Source organism: Mus pahari, chromosome 15, assembly GCF_900095145.1.
Source record: "Mus pahari chromosome 15, PAHARI_EIJ_v1.1, whole genome shotgun sequence".
Classification (NCBI taxonomy): domain Eukaryota; kingdom Metazoa; phylum Chordata; class Mammalia; order Rodentia; family Muridae; genus Mus; species Mus pahari.
The window spans coordinates 72,100,102-72,120,088 of NC_034604.1; the positions used below are offsets into that span (position 1 = coordinate 72,100,102).

At 43.8% G+C, this 19,987-nt stretch overlaps 1 protein-coding gene across 1 annotated transcript in view; it reads right to left on the reverse strand.

Annotated features, from left to right (window-relative positions):
• Positions 1 to 2,617, reverse strand: part of Setbp1 (SET binding protein 1) — a 356,761-nt gene extending 354,144 nt beyond the window's left edge. The window contains exon 1 of the mRNA XM_021214418.2: positions 2,450 to 2,617. The gene's annotated coding sequence lies outside the window, so the exon portion shown is untranslated. The remainder of the gene's footprint in view (positions 1 to 2,449) is intronic.
• Positions 2,618 to 19,987: the final 17,370 nt, after the last annotated feature.

The following is a 19,987-nucleotide window of genomic DNA, read 5'->3' on the forward strand; positions in this document are numbered from 1 at the left end:
TCTCTCTCTCTCTCTCTCTCTCTCTCTCTCTCTCTCTCTCTCTCTCTCTCTCTCAAATATCCCTTTGCTAGTAGTCAGCAATGAGATGAAAACAACAGGCTAGAAACACTGTGCCTTCCACGTGACTCTGAAACCTGGAAATCCCACCCGGAGCAAAGAGATCAGCTTCCTTCCAGGAGTTTAAGGACAGTGGAAGAAAGTCACAGAAGTCAAGAGAAGAGCTCCCTCCAAGAGGGTAAACTGGCTGCCTCTTAAAGGCTGTAAACTCTTTCCTCCCCCTGGCCAACTGGCACTGCCTTCTCTTGCCAGCCAGGCTACATCTAACTGGAAAGAGTACAGGAAACTCCTGCCTGTGTGCCCAGGACTGCTCTTGCCTGTGTGCCCAGGACTGCAGATGTGGTTACAGAGCCCTCTTGCACTCCAAGTCCCTCTTCACCCACAGCACAAGCAAATGGGGTTTTCAAGACTGAGTATGAATGAAACACGTGAGGTTTATCTACAGGCCCTATCAGAGCGTGAGGAATGAGCTCAAACTACCAAAGAGTTTTGGTGACAGTTTCTTTATGAAATCACTTTTAGAGCAAATCTTCAGGTGGCGGCGGGGGGGGGGGGAGGATGCTTGTTAAAAAAAGGAAGATGGAAAGAAAACTGAAAGAAAGGGGAAAGGAAAGCAGTATTTTGTATTTTTGGTGTCTTTTTTTCTTTTTTGAAAATAAAAACAGTATTTCCATGAAAACCAGGGACTCCAACCAAACTTCTACAGGAAAGGTGTGGATGTTTGTGCTCAGGAAGATGAGGGGCAGGGAGGAACTGCATATTCTTTAGAATTCTAGAATCATTCCCTCTTAGTGGAGAATTTCTGAAGGAATAAGGACACTAAAGACACACACACACACACACACACACACACACACACACACACACACACACTGCCCTGGTAGTGTCAGAAGTCAACCATGAGATTATCAGGAGAGTTTATTTGAAACGGAAACAAATCGGAAATCCTTCCTCAACAGTCCTTTCAGACAGATATATCCATGCTGAGAATCCCACAAAGACACATAAAGAATAAATGCAGCATCATAGGGGAGTAACTACTGGTCCCCACACTCCCAGCATCTCTAGCCTCATCCCCTACTTCCAACGGAACAACTTTCCTGATCTACATACAAGAAAACACTCTAGTCGAGTCCGATTTCGGAACTGTAGTAGCTGCTGCGGGTCTAGGAGGGGGGAGAAGGAAGAGTGTGCGGAGTAGAAGACAGCATTTCGACAGTAACTTATTATTTTTTTTAGGAGCAGCATGCTCTACTGATCGGAAATTGCAATTACCCAACAATGCTTCCATCACAGACACCAAATGCAGCGTCCCCGTTATCACCGTCTTGCTACAGATCTGCCCACTCCAATTTACCTGACTTGGATCCTCAAGAACTTCTCAGACAGTATTTTGGTCAAAGAGATAATGGTTCGAAAGACAAAAACAATAAATCCATACCGAAGGGTTTCCTTTCCCGAGTGATTTCCCACTGGAAACCACCGAAAGGGAAGCCTGCCGTTAATTCCCAAGCCCTCTGCTCCTGTACAAACGCACACAATGCGTGCTTTCAAAGGGGCATTCTCTGCATTTAAGGGAATTCCTGCCTTTTCACAATCCCCAGCCCAGAGAGCACAAGAAAGAGACTCAAATCCACTGATTAAGGCTTTTGGGTTTTTGTTTGTTTGGTTGGTTGGTTGGTTTTTTTCTTTGTTTTTTGTTTTTTGTTTTTTGTTTTTAAGAGAAAAACTAACACACGGCCAGAACGCAAGCATACACCAACCTTCATTGGCTAGATCACTTCTCTCCTGTTCTTCTATTAACCACACGTTAGATTCTGATACATATAACACCCCCCTCCCAATCCAACTAGGTTACAATGTAGCTCTCTAGCTCCACTTAACCTGCAAGTTACAAAGAGAGGGGAAAAAAAATATCCTGCCGCCTCCCCACCCCTTTCCCTACCCCCTCCCTTTCCTCAGTCCACTTCACCAAAGCCAAACCCGCCAGCCCAGGCAGCCAGCAGCAGGACCAAGGGAGTGTGCAGAAGGAGGGGGTGGGGAGGGGATCAGATTAGCCTAAACTCAATAAGCTCCCAACCCTCCAAGACCCATGCTACCACCATCACTGCCACCAACGGGCTACTCCAGTTAAGTCAGCACCACTGTCGACCCACCAGCCGGTGGAATCGCGCCCATCCCCGCGCAGCTTCGCGGGGACCTGCATCCCGCCCCCTTGGCCCGGTCCCCCCACCCCCCCTCCAGCCCAGTGCAAAGTCAAAGCCCCGGCAAGGCGACGTGAACTTTTGCATGCATGGCACACACCGCCCCCGGGCCCCGGCGCGCTGGGCCCGCGGCGCGGCAGGAGGCTAGACGCCCCGGCTCCCGCGCCAAGGTCGCCGCGCTCGCTCACCCATGTCCCGGCGGCTCCGGCTCCGCTGGCCCGGGCGCTCGCTCAGATTCCGCCTCCGGTCGTTCGTCCGAGCCCCCAAAGGTGCTGCTGCGGCAACTCCATAGCGACGAGCATCTGTCAAACGGCGACGCGCGGGGCGGGCCGCCCTCGCTCGGGGGGCGCCGGGGCCCCCGGGCGCGCAGGCGGCGGCGAGCGCCCCGGCCAGCCCCGCGCTTCCCGCCCGCCGCGGCCGCCTCCGCCGCGCCACCGATTTACGGAGAGAGATATCAAGGGGGAAAATGGCGTCTCCGGAGCCCGAGGAGTCCTGGAGTAATCACATTCACACACACGCCCGCACGCACACACACTCGCACACACTCGCACACAGGCGCGCGGCGAGCCCGGCTAATTTTAGCAGGAACCAAATATAATACACATATATGTACATATACATAAATATGCATATGTACATATATATTATTTAGATTTCCCCATCTCTCCGCTCAATGCTATTTTTTCCCTTTTCTCCAAAGGATGGATTGGAAGGTTACAAAATGTTGCCCGGCTGGGCTCGCTGGAGGCGGCGCGCCGAGGGCTGTGGCGCTTTTGCTGAGCTGTGCAGTTCGGTCCCCGGCGCCCGCCGGCCCTGCCGCCGCTGGTCCGCCCGCGGTCGCTACTGCCGCCGCCGCCGCCGCCGCCTCTGCTCTATGGCCGCGCCCGCCCCGCGCCCCCTCCGCGTCCCCTCGCCGCCCGCCCGCGTCCCCGGCGAGCGCTGGAGTGGGGTCGGGCCCGTGTGCCTGCCTCCCGCGCCCTCTCCCGAGTCCCGGAGTCCTACTGAAAGGAAGGGGGAGGGCGTGCGCGGGGGAGGGGGAGGATTGAAGCGGCCGCGCGGCGGAGCCGACGGGGACTGCCACCCCGCGATCTCCCTCGGAGGGGGTGCGGGAGCCCACACTGCTCGCCCCGCGAGCCCGGGCCGCTCCCCAGCCGAAGCCCAGGGTGGCGCAGCCGGCGAGCGGCCGACGACCTCCCTCTCCCTCGACCGCCCCCCTGGGTGAATTTCGGTCAATTGGAGGGAGCGGGGCTCTTGCCGGAGGGGAAAGGAGAACAGTTCGGGGACGCGGATCGGGGACCCCTCGCCGCCCCCGAGCCCCTCCCGCTCCCCAGTGCCCTCGCGGCCCAGTAGCTCCAGCGAGTCTGAGTCTGCCGCGGAGACTGTGCGGCCGCGGGGACCGCCGCGGGCTGGGCGCCGGTTCCCGGGCTCAACACTGCCACTATCTGACACAACAGGAGCAGTGTTGGGGGGAGCTCGCTGCGTGCAGAGACGCGAGATGTGATAGGCTCTCCTAAATGGGTGCTCCTTTTTTTTTTTTTTTTTTAACCTGGTAATTACATTTCACTTCCAGAGATTTATATTTTTTGTTAAGCTACTTGTTTGCATTCAAATGTTTATGAGCATTCCTCTTTTTTCACTAGAACCGGACCCTTGATGAAGGCAAGGACCAGACGGGAAGACAAATGCACATTGACATACAGTTCCTTTTACAGGGTGGCAGAAATGAACAAGAAGAAAGCAACATTTCTGACAAAAATACGGTGCTGTTTCAAGTCTCCCTGAGAATTTGTGTTTGGGTTGTAAGGGTCTTTCCAGGACAACTGAGCAATGAAACCCTCATTATCGATGTCATATGACTAAATGAGGTGAACTTGATGATTCTGGGGGCATCTACAAAGGGTCTTTTTTAATCCCCCAGCAAAATAGGAGTTTTGAGATGGTTCGTTGCTCTCGTGTTTTCTAAGTGTTTGGAGTCATTTGGACTGGAGGATGAATGATGCCAAGGTGAGCAAGAAGGCTTCCCCTCACCAACTCTCTCAGCCACTACCATCCTGGGTTAGTTGCTAGTATGAATTCTGCCACAGAACTCAGCTCTGGCTGCTCTCACCTGGAGTTTCCAAAGTGAATCAAAGGAGATTGGAGAAGATGAGATGTCGCCATCTTCTGCTTCTCAGAGAACTGTTCTGTTTGGGCACGAGCTTTTCCTTCCATTGCTGTCACTCTAAGACTGCAGTGGAGGTATCGTTTCAACAGGTCTTTTATTATAGTTCATATTGGGACGTTGTGATTAACGCCCCAATCAAGTGACCATTAATTAGAAAAAAAAAAAAAGAGGGTCAATGAGCTACTAAAGGAGACAGAAACCAAGGCACAGAAGCAAGGTCAAAACCAAATATTTTTTGGATAAACTGGCTATGAGCTTTTGCTCCCAGACTTCTGAATCCTAGACCTAAGTCTGCAGAACAATAATAGCATCTAAGTCAGTAAAGCATCCCGTCAGCTTCCTATCCCTTCTCAAAGGAGAGGGCTGCTCAGAAATCAGAGTGGCTTTTCCTCAGTATATGGCTGGCAGATGTCATAATCAGAAGGAAAAAATAAGCATGTTTCTTGGTTTGTTTACAGGGTCTTCCATTCTTTGAAAGCAAATAAAAGAAACCTGTTCCTTATTCTAAAATCCACCACAATAGCTCATTATGTATAAATAGAGTGCAGAGATGGTGTTCATCTGGGAGAACACCTAGTGGACTCCCATCAGCACGATGTTACAGAAACAGTAGACAATTCCAAGCCATTGAATTGAAGTCACAAATGGACCCTATCCCCCTTGTCTTCTCACTTACTGTTTCTTCCTTAGTGGCCCATCCTCAGTTCTGATAAGAGAGAGAAGCGAAGAAGGCAAGAAGAGATATTCTTCCTCATTGTCTTTCCTATGTAGAGGTACTTGCAGGTTCTCTTCACACACGTTTTAATTTATGCTGGTGTATCACGTTATGAATATAATGTTATTCAAATGGAATAGCAGAGGTTTCATTGAAACTGAACCACTTTCCTGGGTTGTCTAGGTCTTGTACACAGAGAACACCTCCCTTCATCTTCTTCCGTCGTAGATCACTTTCGGGTGGCCTCAGCACCAAAGGCCACCAGAGGAAGTCGGCTGAAAAAGCAGTTAGCGCACAGAATGGAGCAAGGGTGATCCAAGCACCAGGTGAGAACTCGAATGGCGTGTGCACCTTTTACACTTGCACATCCTACTGATCAGCATCGTGTGGTCAATAAACTAGTGTACAGGGTAGAAGAGGTACTCATACTAGGGAGGCAACCTAGAGGTGCAGACAGACCCCGGTACCGACCCCCTCTCTCTCCTCATAGACTTCACAGCTCAGAGGGAGTGATTGGTCATAAACTCCTCTGCACCACTCGGTGTGAGAAGACCAGAGGTGAGATACTTACAGAGCATACAGTCCACAGATGTAGAAAAGACGGGCAGGGGTCAGGTCTCTTGAACACTGCTGCAAGTTTACTGTTTGTGTGCGCTTAACATACACATTTCCTTTCCCCTGTTGAGCGCCCCCCCTCTCTCTCTCCCAATGTATCTTCTCAGTGAAATGTGAAATTCATGAGGACTGAGTTACGTCTTGCCCAGACATTGTCAGAAAATGTGAGTGATACTCGCTGTCCCTCATATAACACCGTGTAGTCACCTGGGCTGTTGTTTCTGCTCCAGGCATCTAGGTGCTTATCCTATAAAACAGTCAGAGTGTGGGGCCACCTACCCGATGGTCTATGCAGGAATGATGCAAAGACATATGGGATGGTCTCATCCTACAGCACTTGAGAACTTACTTCATATGTGGAAATTTGAAATCTAGATCAAATTGCAAGAGCAGTTGCCACCATCTTCACAGGTAGAGAGGAGTAAGGCGGCTTATTCCATCTGCTCCTCCCACGGCTGAGCTCAAGCAGTGCAATGCAGCACTCAGAACCTGTGTTCAACACAAGAGTTATTCTTATCTTCAGCGAGGTGAGCTGGCATGCTCCTATGTGATACTTCTTATTTTAAAGAGAATCAGCTCGTAGAACTATTGTGGCTTGGGATTCACCTTGATTATCTCCATCTTGAATGGGTTCAGCATTAATTCTTAAATTGCCCCCCAAATGCTTGGGATGTGCTCTCAGCATTGACACTTTTCCCATGTCACCTGACAGGCCCCCACAGTGTGGTGAGGGTATGAATAGAACTTGTCTTGGGTTAGGCCACAGTAATGGAGACTACATCCAACTGAAGGGGTTCAGGGGGTGACAGGCGACTCAACGGAGGACTGGCTTTGCTGTATTTAGTGTTAAGGGACAATTCTGGAACTGTAGAATTGGGAAGTATGTTCTATAATACAATGAAAAACTCAACGCATCCAATCATCAAGGAGACATGGTTTTAGACTTACTGAGCGAGTCCTTTCATCCCTCTTGGTGCCTCACGTTCTGCTCTGAGAAAGAGAGAACTCAGACGCCTTCTGGGACAATGCTAGCCAAAGAAAAATTCACTTAAAAAAATTTCAAAGACAGGAGAGGCTCAGCCTCAGCCAGACGTGACACAGTGGGGACAATAAGAGAGGAGCGTGGAACCATCCTTAAACATAAGAAATGTATCAAGGGAGAGAAAGGCTTGCTTGCATTTGCCCTGAGGATCATAACCCCAATGAACTAAGGTTATAGGGGAAAAAAAGATCTCAACTCAACATAACAGAAAACATATGAAGATCCTTGAATGAAATAATCACCCATCAGTCACCCTCCCTGTCAATCACCCTCCCTGTCAATCATCCCCTATCAATCACCCTCCCTGTCAATCACCCTCCCTGTCAATCATCCTCCATCAATCACCCTCCCTATCAATCATCCCCCATCAATCACCCTCCCTGTCAATCACCCTACCTCTCAGTCACCCTCCCTATCAATCACCCTACCTATCAATCATCCTACCTATCAATCACCCTACCTATCACGAGCCTCCTGTCCTGAGAAACATGCCACAAAAGACTTTATGCCCTTATTTTCCTATCTCTCTACCCAAGACTTTTCAGTCTACTTTCCCTGTCTTCACTGGATAAAATTATACCTGGAGTCTAATGTATACTCAATAAACACTGCTTACATGCCAAAGCTACTTAACAATAGATAGACGTGGAACCAGTCCTTTATAAAGGATATTGACAGATGATTATCTCCAGACTGATAACATCCCGTTGCCTATTAGATCCTTCTGAGGGAAAGAGGAAGAGGCAGATTCCTATGAATTTGAAATGGCAGTTATTTTTAAATCCCAGTATTTTAACTTGATAACACCTAACCTTTGTTTTGGATGAACATTAATCCTGCATTATTAATGACTGGATGAATAAAGAAATCAATCGATCAATCAGCCCAAGGTACCATGGAGTGGTAGAAATTATATTCTTTGACTCTACTTCTGGTCTAATGCTAACTGATTGGATAAAGCTGAGTATGGAATTCTAATTCTCTCTAGCTCAGCTTCCTCATCAATAAACTGAGCACCATAGCCTTGCCCAAAGCATAAATCATCATGAAATATATAGGAGATATTAGGTGTAAAGTTACATTATGATACTCAATGATGTGGTTCAAATTCTGGCTTTGATGGTTAAAATTTGAGAGGATACCTTCCAGATGTAGCTTTTTAACTCTGCTGCTCCAAAGGCCTTATCTTCTTCCTCTCAGAAGTAACCATGCAATTTCCACCCTGCCTGGCTCCTCAATGTCAAGGAACAGAATGGAACCATCTTTCGACAAAAGTGTGCCATGTAGTGCCAACATATGAGCAACAAGTGGTGCTTAATTTTCAGAGGTCCTTAGCCAGCCCTAGGGATGTAAATTGGATGGACAGTTTCCGTACTGTACTTTGGAACTCATGCTATCTCAGCTAGAAGAAACAGACTTTACGAAGCACACAGTTCATTGGGAAGGTCCTCCAAGGTAGCTTTCACTATTTGAAAGTAACCTTCTTCGGTAATTTTACTCTGTGGCTCCTTGTCAAACTCATTGTTCCTGTGATTTTTAGAGTATGACCAAATCTGCAGTGAGACTTGAGGTATTCTCATCTCCCAACCAAAGTTAGGCATACGGCTATAAGGAGCGTGTGTTCATAACACTGTATAGCACTGGAGCCTAAAGGGGATTGCAGAGGGACAGTATAGCAGAGGGAATCAGGATTCTCCCCATGGTGAGTGCAAAGAAGGGGTGCCCAACTAGATGCCTTGCACCAACGACAGGATTAGTAAAAAGAATTCGGGGAAATTTCTCAGAAGGCAGATATAGGAGGAATGACTTGACTTCATGGAAACCAGCACGTCGCTAGTCCTTTCTCCCTTGTACTGTCCCTCCCTCTTCTGTTCAGAAGATAGTAAATGAATTAAGGAGAGAAATGAGCACTTGGCTTCAGTGAGTTCAGCTGATGCTTACTGGATACAAGCTACTGCTGGAGATTTTTCTTGCCTTAGCTTTCTCTGTGCACCAGATCTTCCCTAGAAATTGACCCCTTCCTTCCAACAATCTTCGCAAATGCTTTCTGTCTTAGCACTCATCTTCTCTTCTATAGTAGCTACATCTGATACCCACCTCTCTAATGCTTACCAAGAGGAAAAGAGGTTGCAAGAAACATAACATCTTCCCTAGCCACACGAACTAACAGCCTGGAGTCTCCTCCCTGGGTAGGAAAGAGAGGTGGGGTATAGAAGCAAGCCGGCTGAAGCCCGGGCTAGCCAAGACAACTGATTAGTTAATAGACTTCTCAGGGGTGCCATTAGGACTTTTCAGAAGACTTGAGTCTTCCTACTAGAACCCTCTAAACTTGCACCTCTCTATGCTTTGCTTTTGCTACATTAAACTCGCTGCATACTTAGCATGTCTCCGTTGGCTAAGCAGAGCTTGAGGTTCAGATTTTGTATGACTTCTATAAGTAAGCTTTTAATCTCATGGAAATAAATGAGGTGTCAATCGCTAGTGACAATCAGCATGGATTGTGTCTGATTACCTGGTCAGAACAGATCATTCCTATGTGAAGGCATTAGCAGGTAACCAAAGAAGCCACATTATTTAGTTCTATGATCTTCAAAGAAGGGGAGTGCTGAACATTTGAAGAAACCTTCATGTTCTTTTCTCAAGGAAAATGCTGATTTGGCAAACACATGCAGGGCAAGAGTATAGGCAAGTGACCAAAATCCTGAGAAGAGCATGACAATGTCTGGAGCTCTGGAGAATAAAACTGGAGTTTAGTCATTTCTCTGCACCTGGATCTAAAGGCTTAAGGCTGCAGGAGAGTTCTCTTGCAGGGTTCCTCTGGGAGAATGCAGTGGTAAGATGCAGAATGTAAGGTATGAAGAAGTTGAGAACTAAAGGCAAGAAGGCTACATAGATTCCTGTGGGCAAATATATATATATATATATATATATATATATATATATATATATATATATATATATATATATATATATATATATATATATCAGCCTTCAAGTTCTGGTCAAAATAAAACAAACAACAAACAAAAAAATCCCTCAAGCTTTCATTTGGAATTCTTAAAAACCTTAGTCTTGAGAGTAAAGAAGCAGGGCAGTGGAGTGATCATAATGGTCCTGGGGATGATGGTGGTGGAGGTGGTGGTGGTAGTGATGATGATGATATGGTTGTGATGGTGGTGGTGATGGTATAACTCAGAATATCCTAGTGGAGTTCCATGTCCAGAACCATATAAGTCCAGTAGAGTTGCACACTTACATAATCTCACCAGGTAGAAACAGAAAAATCAGAAGTTCAAAGTCATCCTCAGCTACATAGTGAGTTAGAGACCACTCTGGGTTACATAAAACCCTATGATTCATAAACAAACAAAGGAAAGGAAAGTGAAATGCACTATGGAAACAAAGAATCTTGTGGTTTGGGTTTTAGTTTGTTTTTACATCCAAGTTAATTCATTATCTGATTAAATTGAAGTCAACTCTTATACTGATTAGGAAGGCATTTTCTCTTGTTTCGTATTGAGTTTAAAGGTACTAAATGAATAAAGAGATGAATAAACCAAAAAGAAATAACTACAGACAGTCAAAAGGTGATCCAGATTTGGGAGTCCTCAGATATAGATCATAAAATTGCTATAGTTAACATAGTTAAGAAAATATAATTTGTACAGAATCAGCAGAAGCATTCTTGTGTATTTAAAAGCCGAACAAATTGAGAAGTGACTCAGGGACAGAAAGAAAGGCTTCTCTAAATAGATTTAGGGGCAGATTGAGTACATCTGAAGAGAGGATTGTAAATAGAGGTTAGGGCAATCGAAGTTATACACAAGAAAGTATCAACTCTGTTTTACAGGATTAAGTTCTAAAAGTCAAAGAACAATCTATGATCAAAATGAAATCAACCTGAAATAAATTTTAAAAACAGAACTCTTAAGTAACAACTGCAACAGGGATCTTAAGTAGTACGCTTCAGAGTTGTTCATGACTCAACGAACAAACAATGAAAGTCACAGTAATAACTTATAGCTTAGTAATAAGTAACACAATATATAGACACTCTTAGAATACAGACAAGCTGTAATTATATTGTAATTTATTGTCCTAAGCACACAAAATAGAAAGAAGTGGAGACTGAAAACTCAGTGATGTTATTACCTACCTAGAAAATTATAAAATAAACCTCTGTAAAGTAGAAGAAAATAAGAAAGACAAAAAACCCAATAAGATAGATGAGAAAGATGGTGAATACAGTAAATTTCAATGAACTAATACAGTGTTTTGAGATGGATGAAATAGACTCTTACATATGCCCTTGATTCATAACTTTGACATTTTTGTTAGTGAAAATATGACTTGGGTTTTCTTACCATTGATCCAAAATGTATGTTTTTCATTTCTAATTGTTTTTAACCGCATTGTCCAAGTGAAAAGTATTTTCTGAATCCCTAGATTCTGCAACAAAATGTACTAATGAGATTAGTTTTAAATTATATGTGTATGTGTGTGTGTGTGTGTGTATGTTGCTCTCTGTGTATACCTCTGTGTGTATGTGTGTATATATGTCTGTGTGTGCATGTGTGTATATGTCTGTGTGTGTAAGTGTTTGTGTGTGCATGTATAAATTACACATATTACATTCTCAAATCATAAGTATACATATTTTAAAGACTTAAATTCAGCAAAATCTTTTACGGTCTTAATTTTCTAGGCAGGGAGTAGAGTAAGAGCAGCTGCAGCAACAAAACCCAATAGAGTACTGCGTTCCTTGTGTGTGTTGGCTAAGGTGATGCTTATGCTAAGACATACTTAGGGAGGGGATGACAGAAAGGATGGGGCAGGAAAGAATGACGTCATTCCCCATGCTTCACAGGAAAAGGCAAGAGGAGAAAGCTCTGGTGGCCTGTGTTCCATTACTTGTGTATCCTAACAGGTTTTCGAGTCTACTACAGACTAGACGCTCTTCATTCATCTACTAATGCTAACCCAAATAAAATTCTCTACGTTTCTGATGAATATGAGGAATAGAGCTTTACTTTCAGCCTTTTTTTTTTTTTTCTGCAGCAAGGCATGGCCAGAGTATTCTGGTTGATATGGTAGTAATAAATACGTGTTATAAAGTTTCAAGCAACAATGTAGGCTCTCAGGCATTGGCCAGGAGGTTAAGATGACGCACTAAAATGCAGCAGAGTAAAAGGAGCTTGACATCCGAGAACACTATGTGGGGTCAGGATCCCCGGCCCAGGTTCTATTTGAGAAACTAATCTTTATTTAGTAGGGTTTCCCCCCCTCACTTTGACACAGTGTCCAAATAACAACTAACTTCTGAGAATCTGGTCTTCAGTATACTATGTTAAGATTTTTGTATCTCAATTAACGTACAGTATAGTATTATAACTTAACTTCTCATGTCAATGCGTACATAAGGCACAGTAAGTCTGTGAGTCACGTTTCTGTTCTAAAAGAAAACTTGAGACCAACAATGTTTAAATAAAAGATGGGGCTGTTTTGACTCATATTTTCCATTCATCGGATGGCACCATTGCTTTAGGACTATAAAAGGCAGTGACATCATAGAGTAATAGAGGAAACTGGTCACCTATTGGCATCCAGGAAACAATTCAGACTGGAAAGGGCCATATCCCAATATCCCCTTCATGAGTATGTCCTCAATGACCTTTCACTCACTAGGTAGGTCCTACTTCCTAAAGTAGGACTGTGACTCTAACACATCATCTTTGGGGGCATTCCATGTCTAGATTGTAGCCGTAAGCATAATCTCACTGCTTGAATTTCAAATTCAATACACATTAACTTGCATTGGATCCTTAAGAAGAATGTCTATTATTATACAATCCTCCTAACACAAATTATCTTCCTCATTAAGTGAGATGAATGTCTGTAAATTGATCTCATTTTGTTAAGATATTAGCCCCAGAGATTTCTTCTAAAATATTTGTAACTGGAGGCTTTTCCACCCACACCTCAGTTCCCAAATAACAAATTGGAGGCTTATTTATTTATGAATAAATGCATAGGCCATGAGCTTTGGCTTGTTCCCTGACTAGTTTGTAACTAGTTTGTAACCCATTTAAACTATTCTTAAACAAAATATTGTAAGGCTAATTACCACTCCTCAGTTTCAAGCATGTGACTCCCTGAGAGCACAGGATGGCTCTCCCACCTCTGACTATCTTCCAGAGTTCCAATCGCTCTGCCAGACATCCCACACTCTAATCCTGCCTTCTCTCACTGGCTATCACCTTTTTACTGGCAGGTAATGCTCCTAAACAGTACACGAGAGATTCTCTCTAAAAAATACTAGTTTGTGTGCAACATGAAACCCTGAAACTTATTAATGTCTCAGAATGTCTAAAATTAGAAACCAGGCAACATAAAATTTAGTTTAGGTGCTAGTGCAAAGTTTTGATTATGATCAGTAGTTAGCTGAGGACTCCCCTCTTCGTGACAAATCATGTGGTAGTCAGCGATCCAGGTAAAGGGACTCAGAGGAGTCCTCTCAACATGAGTCACAGAGCTGAGACCTCCAAGAGGTAAAGGGGTTCCCACATCAATGCCTACTCCCCCTCCACACCCCAGTCTTTGACTAATGTTCATATTCAGTCAACGGTTTTCTGTTTTCTGTTGTTTCTCCTGAGTCTGAAGTATCCTTTTCCTAAAGGGCAAATGAGAAACAGTGTTAACTGACACGCTCTAGGCTGCTTATGACTGCCCTATGTAGTGAATTCTTCTCTCTCTTTGCATGAGCCTTAAAGTGGGAATGGTATAGCACCTGCCCTGCCCTGCCCTGCCCTTCTGTGACCATTGAAAAGGTAAACCTGGAGGAGGTATTTCTTGGCATAGTCCCTGAAGTCTCAGCTTATCTGTCTCTCCCTTCATACCTTACTAGATTTTTTTTCTTTAGGGTGACTCCTTGGGGTAACCAATATTAAGCTAAAACTGTAGAAAGGAAGCAGGAATCAGGAAAAAAACTGATTTCAGGACTTCTCATTGCTCAGCTTGCATATTACTTTGTGTAAATCTGTAGGAAGACAGTTAATATTTGGAAGTAATCCAGTCATAGTATGATACAGAAAAAAATGGCTTCTCTTATCTTTCTGGTTGACTTGAATTTGCCATTTAAAAACTGTCACAAAGTTAGTCAATCACAAAGCATGGGCTTTGGCCTGATCAAACAACAGTTACTCTTTGTTCTTTAAGTGTCTGCTATAAAATACATGAGAACAACAACTTCTAAATAAATAAATAGATAGATAGATAGATGATTGGACTATATTCAACATGTGACTATTAAACAGTATTTACATACACTGAACTTAAGAAAACTATCTGTGAATTTCTATACACTTGTTTGCATTTCCAAATACCAGGACAAGAATGTTTTCTGTTTTGAAAGTGGTGCACAGTCATTGCACACACTGCTGTGCTCCATGAAGACAGGTTTGTTTTTTTTTTTTTTTTTTTTAAAGTACATCCTCCATTTGACCATGTCTCCCATTCCTGTTTCTTCCCTCTTCTCCTGCTTTTATAAATCTAACTGGTAGCCTCTTCCTTGCCACATACAGTCTCCCTTTGACTTCCATGCAACATGTGTGTGTATGTGTATATGTGTGTGTGTATGTGTGTGTGTGTCTGTGTGTATGTATCTGTGTGTGTGTCTGTGAGTGTGTGCATATAAGTGTGCATGTATGAGAGAGAGAGAGAGAGAGAGAGAGAGAGAGAGAGAGAAGGTTTCATGCACCTACAAAGACCTCTAGGACACACAATTAAGAGGAGATTATTTGTCTTTCTGCATCTGGATTATTTTGCCTGGGTTTTCATTCCTATAAGCATCTGTCTTCATTATTGTGAAATGTAAACAATACAATATGTGAAAAATATATCTAGTTCCCTGTTTATTTCCAGCCCCACTATAATATCCTAATCTCAATTTGGAACCATTGGAAAAGGTATAGGGTGCCCCTTTATTTTAATACTAATCCACCAAACCAGGACTACGTATAAGTAGGCAATACAATGAAATTTCCACTACACTGCTAAGAAAACTCAAGATCATGATCTTTAAGCTCAAACTATGGTGAAGACACACATTAATCTGGGTATACCTAAGACCAAGATTGGCAAAGAATGATAGAGTTGGTGTCAAGTCTAATTCTTTGTACATCAAGCATTTGATTCTGATTTTGTTTTTAACTGCAGAAGATCTGACCTAATTTAACCATTTGTTACCATGGTCTTCTTGTAGAAAAATAAACTTAGGGCTTTTGTGAGATCCCTTCTGTGGTGGTTAGAATAGGAATGGCCCCATGGACTCATGTGTTGGCATGTTTGGCCAATGGAGAATAGCCCTATTAGGAGCTGTGGCCTTGTTAGAGTAGGTGTGGCCTTGTTGGAGGAGGTGTGTCACAGTGAGGGCAGGCTTTGAGGACAATTTATGCCCAGTGAGGCACACAATCTCCTGCCTATGGTTCAAGATATAGAATTCTCAACTCTTTCTCCAGGACTGCACACTGCCATGCTTCCGGCTATAATGATAATGGACTAAAACTGAAACTGTAAGCCAGCCACAACGAAATGTTTTATTTTTATAAGAATTGCCTCTTCACAGCAGTGAAACCCTACCTAAGATGCCTTCCAAAGCTAATCACATGTTTGTGTGCCTCAGCTTAGCTCAGGAGAACCTTTGCAATAAGCTTTATCCAGGGCTCCTTAAGTAGCTAATTAGCATTTGCGTGTCCGGCTGTTTCCTCTCTGGGTGTCCTTGATAGGGCAACAGCTGATTCAGTGTTAATTGCAACCCGTTGTTGCCTATTTAATGACTGATGACCCCAGATCCCTACTGACTTCTCCAGTAGACTCTATTTCCATCTGAGTCGAATTTCAGAGTTCCAGAAACATCTCACAGCTAAAATACACAGATCACCCAGAAGGGAAGAAAGGGTGGGGCTACTTGAACATTTGCCTCGGTTAGTCAGCACACTGGCAGAGAGTAGTCATCAGATTAACTGGCTGCATTCTAGTCAATCTGGAAGCCAAGTCTGGAGGTGGGAGGGGAAGCAGGATGGAGCCCAGCCTGGTAGGTGAGAGAGAGTAGAGAGAAGTCTGAGTCTGGGGGCTAACTGGTGGGTGGTTCAGTTCAGTCAGTGGGACTCATAGAGAACCCAACATTACCTTAAGGAAACTGAGGTCTGTTGAAAACAATCCTAAAGGTAACAAAGTAGATGGTAAAAATACGAAATGCCTTTCCCTTACACTTCTTGAAATATATGCATGTGTCACATGTATAGGTAACTATCATAGGACAAAGAATAAGTGTTTTTGGAATGTTAGAGGTTTTGTGACTTAAAGGAGCAATTGGGTTAGCAGCACACACACAGCTACAGTGCACCCAGGTGGCCATTCCTTCCTCATGATCCCTGACCTCCTCTGTGAGGCGGTCTCATCGTACGTTTAGCATGTCACAATGTCCCCAGTTTAGGGTGACCTCTCTTTTTGACACTTACTAGCTTCATCCAACGATGGCCATGCTACTTAATTTGAAAAGACAGCTCACCATTATCATGTGCACAGTTATCCTTTCTCTGTGCTTAAAACTACAGATTAAAGTGAAGCTTCGGCCGTTCCGTGCAGTTAAGACTCTCGGGCAGACATCTACAGCTGACGGACTCTGTCTCACTGTTTGTGTTTTGCATACATAGAGATTGCCTAAAGGACCTAGATGAGATAATTATGGGAAGGAGTCAACCTGGTCAGTTATGATGGGCACAAAGCCCCTTCGTCCTTCCTGCAACCGAAAACCTAGGACTGTGAGTTTCTGGATGCCAGCAGTTGGCCAACCACTCTGTTGTAATCAGAGTCAGGGTGAATCCATGTAAAGTAGGCCAAACCAGCAGTGAAGCAGGGACACTAGAGATTATGAGGTAGAGTTCGCCCTCTGGTGCCAAAAGTAATTTTTTTTTTTTTTTTTTAGAAAAAGAGATTTTAAACAACTCAATGATTCAACTCACAACCTCAATCACACGAGGTTGTGAATTCTGCGGTCCCTTGAAAGTTATTGCTCTGTGTGTGAGGCCAGTCCTTTTATTAACTGACTAACCATTATACATTCTCACCAGCTTCATCAAGGCTTGCCAAAGCCTATGAGGTAAATGCCTATAACCACAGGACTACAGGCATCCCCTGTGTCCAGTTTGCCCTTCTTGTCTCTTTTTCTCTCTTGTTTGGCTCTAGAAACATTGCAAGTGATTTCCATATGATTTAGGAAAGTAATGGGGCAAAGACACTATCTGTAAACATCAGGAACACAATGGGAAATATTATGTGTGCATATAAAGAAAGAGAAATAAAACCAGGTGGAGAAAAAAAAAAAAGAACTTTATAGCTTGTCTCCAAAGAATTGTAAAATTAGTGGAAGAAGTGCATGCTGTTACGTTTTTACATTTTCATTTTGCCAATCGAAAGCCTCGTAATATTTTTACTATACTTCTAGACGTGGCTCTTCTGCCTATGCTGTGACTTAAAAACAGCCTAGGGAATGGGTGGCTGCTGGGCCTTCTGGGTAGGTAGAGAGTCTGGGGTGGGGCGGAGCCAGGCTTCTTGGGTCCCCTCACGGAGCAGAGCACTGAGCTATGCAGGTGCAAGGCGTCGGGCCTGATTGAGTTGTTTCTATCCAAGCTTAACTCAGACTCTCTTGATAAGATTTCCATAGGAAAATATTCCCCAGTATCTATCCTCATTTATGCTCCGCTTACAAAACAGAGCCGAAACAAGCCAAAACAAATGTTAATTACGATCAAACCTCAGAATTCTTAACATCTGTACTTGCCCCGTTTGGCTCTGATGTAGTCAAGAGAGTGAATGGTTAATGTTCTGCCACTTGATTGAGAGCTCAAGTTTTTGCGTCTGTATTACAAAGTTTGTTAATTTTGTCATTGAGTTTTTAACTCCCTAATGTGACTGTATTAGGGCACTTTTTTTTTTTAAAGGAGGTAATAGATGTTGAATGATGTCAGGAAGACAGACCCCGAATCCAACAGAGACGGTGGCCTTATAGTGTCAGGCTATGAAAATTTAAGTCAGGAAGTAAGGCTTGGCTAGACACAAAATCAAAGCCGATTTTGCATCTCTATCTAATTTCTGTCTCGTAGGCCATGCAGTATATATGGCATTTTTGTCGTGGCATCCTGAACAAACTAATACACAGTTAAGTTGCTTAGATTTATTTACTCACAATTAAGAACAATTAATTGTGGTGTTTGATTATGAAACCATGTTTCCCAAACAAGCTAACTGCTACTACTACTACCATGACAGCAAAAGAGAAGCTTAATGGTTCATTCCATTGCTTTGTATCCATGCAGCTCATATAATTTGACAAAGTTTATCCCCAGTGGGTGTGCAGCTAGCTAAACGCCCTGACTTGCCGAGTCCTGCTTTTGTGTGCTTTTTACTAGGTGGTAAATTTAGATTCCATCTTTGTTCAGTTGCTTTTCTCGTCGCTGTGAAGAACTGCCTAGCAGAGGCCATCGTGGGGAGGAAGTGTTTCTTTCGGCTCTCAGTTTCAGAAGGTCCACTCACCGTGGTGGGGGAGGGACTGCCGAGTCTCTCTGCAGTGCTAGGATCTCGCGGTGCTGCTTCTCACAAAGAGGCCAGAACGAGAAGCAGAGAGCGTGGGCTGGAACCAGAAGCAGGAGACTGGGGTCTCCTCCCAGGAGCAGAATTTCACTCTGTACAACCTCCAAGCCTCCAAGTAACCAATTATTGTCCCTTCGATCACATGTCCCCAAAGTTCCACAACCTTTCAAACAGGACCATCAGCTGGGACCAAGTGCTTGAAGCATGGATCTCTAAAGGACATTCCAGACTTAAACTATGATACCATCCCACCAAGAGCATCAAAAATAATCTGCACATCTGTGATTCCTAATCTAGAAACCATAAAACTTTGGTAAATGTGATCATATCAAACCAACATATCTCAGTATGTTAAAATAAAAAAAAAAAAGCCATACCAAACACAGTCCAGATTAGAAATAAACACTTAGCCACTTAGAGTGATAGCCAGTAGGAAACAGACAAAGGAAATGGATAAGCAGTTCACAGTTTAAGTAAGTCCCCCCCCCCACATGTACACAGGGAAAGATTATGTCATCCAGATTTAGAAAATTGCAAATTTGAGTTTTACTAAGATGTCATTTTTATTTACTGGTATTGCAAGAATCTAAAAGTTTGATGGTATATTCCCCTGCCAATCTATGAGCCAGGAGGTCTCTTAAGCATCGTGTAAGAGAAATTTGGAGAGTGTCTGGAAAATGTCCCAAGTAAAAGTATATAGCTTTTAGGATTCCAGTTTTCTTCGTGCGGATTTATGTTGCATACTTCATACTTGTGCAAAAATCAACTCCCCTAAAGTAATCAATGCAGCATTACTTGGAAAAGAAAATATAGCCAGTTCAAAGCTATCGCAATGTGAATAACCAAAGTAAAGTGCAGTGTCTGTGTAAACTTGAGCACACTGGATCTTTAAAGAGAGAGGAAGAGACTGTGAACTCGGTGCAATCCTGGTTTGGATGTGAAGCCCCCACCAAAGAGCAGTGAGTGAGGTTTTAGGAAGCGCTACAGACAGGAGGGCTCTAAGTTCAACAAGGGGTTAGTCCTTGAATCAGGTTAAAAGTTAGCATTATTGGGAATTTTAGGAGGTGGGAGCCAGCTGGCAGGAGCCGACCGGCAGGGAAGTGTTTTCAGCATCTGTATCACCCTCTGTGTCCTTCTGTCTAATGTTAGAGTAAGAAGCCATTCTCAAATCTCCACCGATGTGAAATTCCGCTCCTGGGAGGAGACCCCAGTCAATAAAGTCGTCTGACCAAAGATCTCAAAAACCATGACTGGAAAGCATTCTTCTCCTTTTAAAATCACTTGTCCTGGTGATGAAAAAAAAAAAAAAACCAACAGTACATGTAATACAGAAATATCTTCAAAATAGATTATTAGTGACTAAGAACTGGATGAATACCAAACTTCCATTAGCTTGTGTCATTGTTATAAAGGATAGATAGGCTGGACATGGCCTATGGAGATGGATGAGTGTGAGACACAGGGAGGGACGCTTCTGACTATATCTTCCTTCTCTCTCTCTCTCTCTCTCTCTCTCTCTCTCTCTCTCTCTCTCTCTCTCT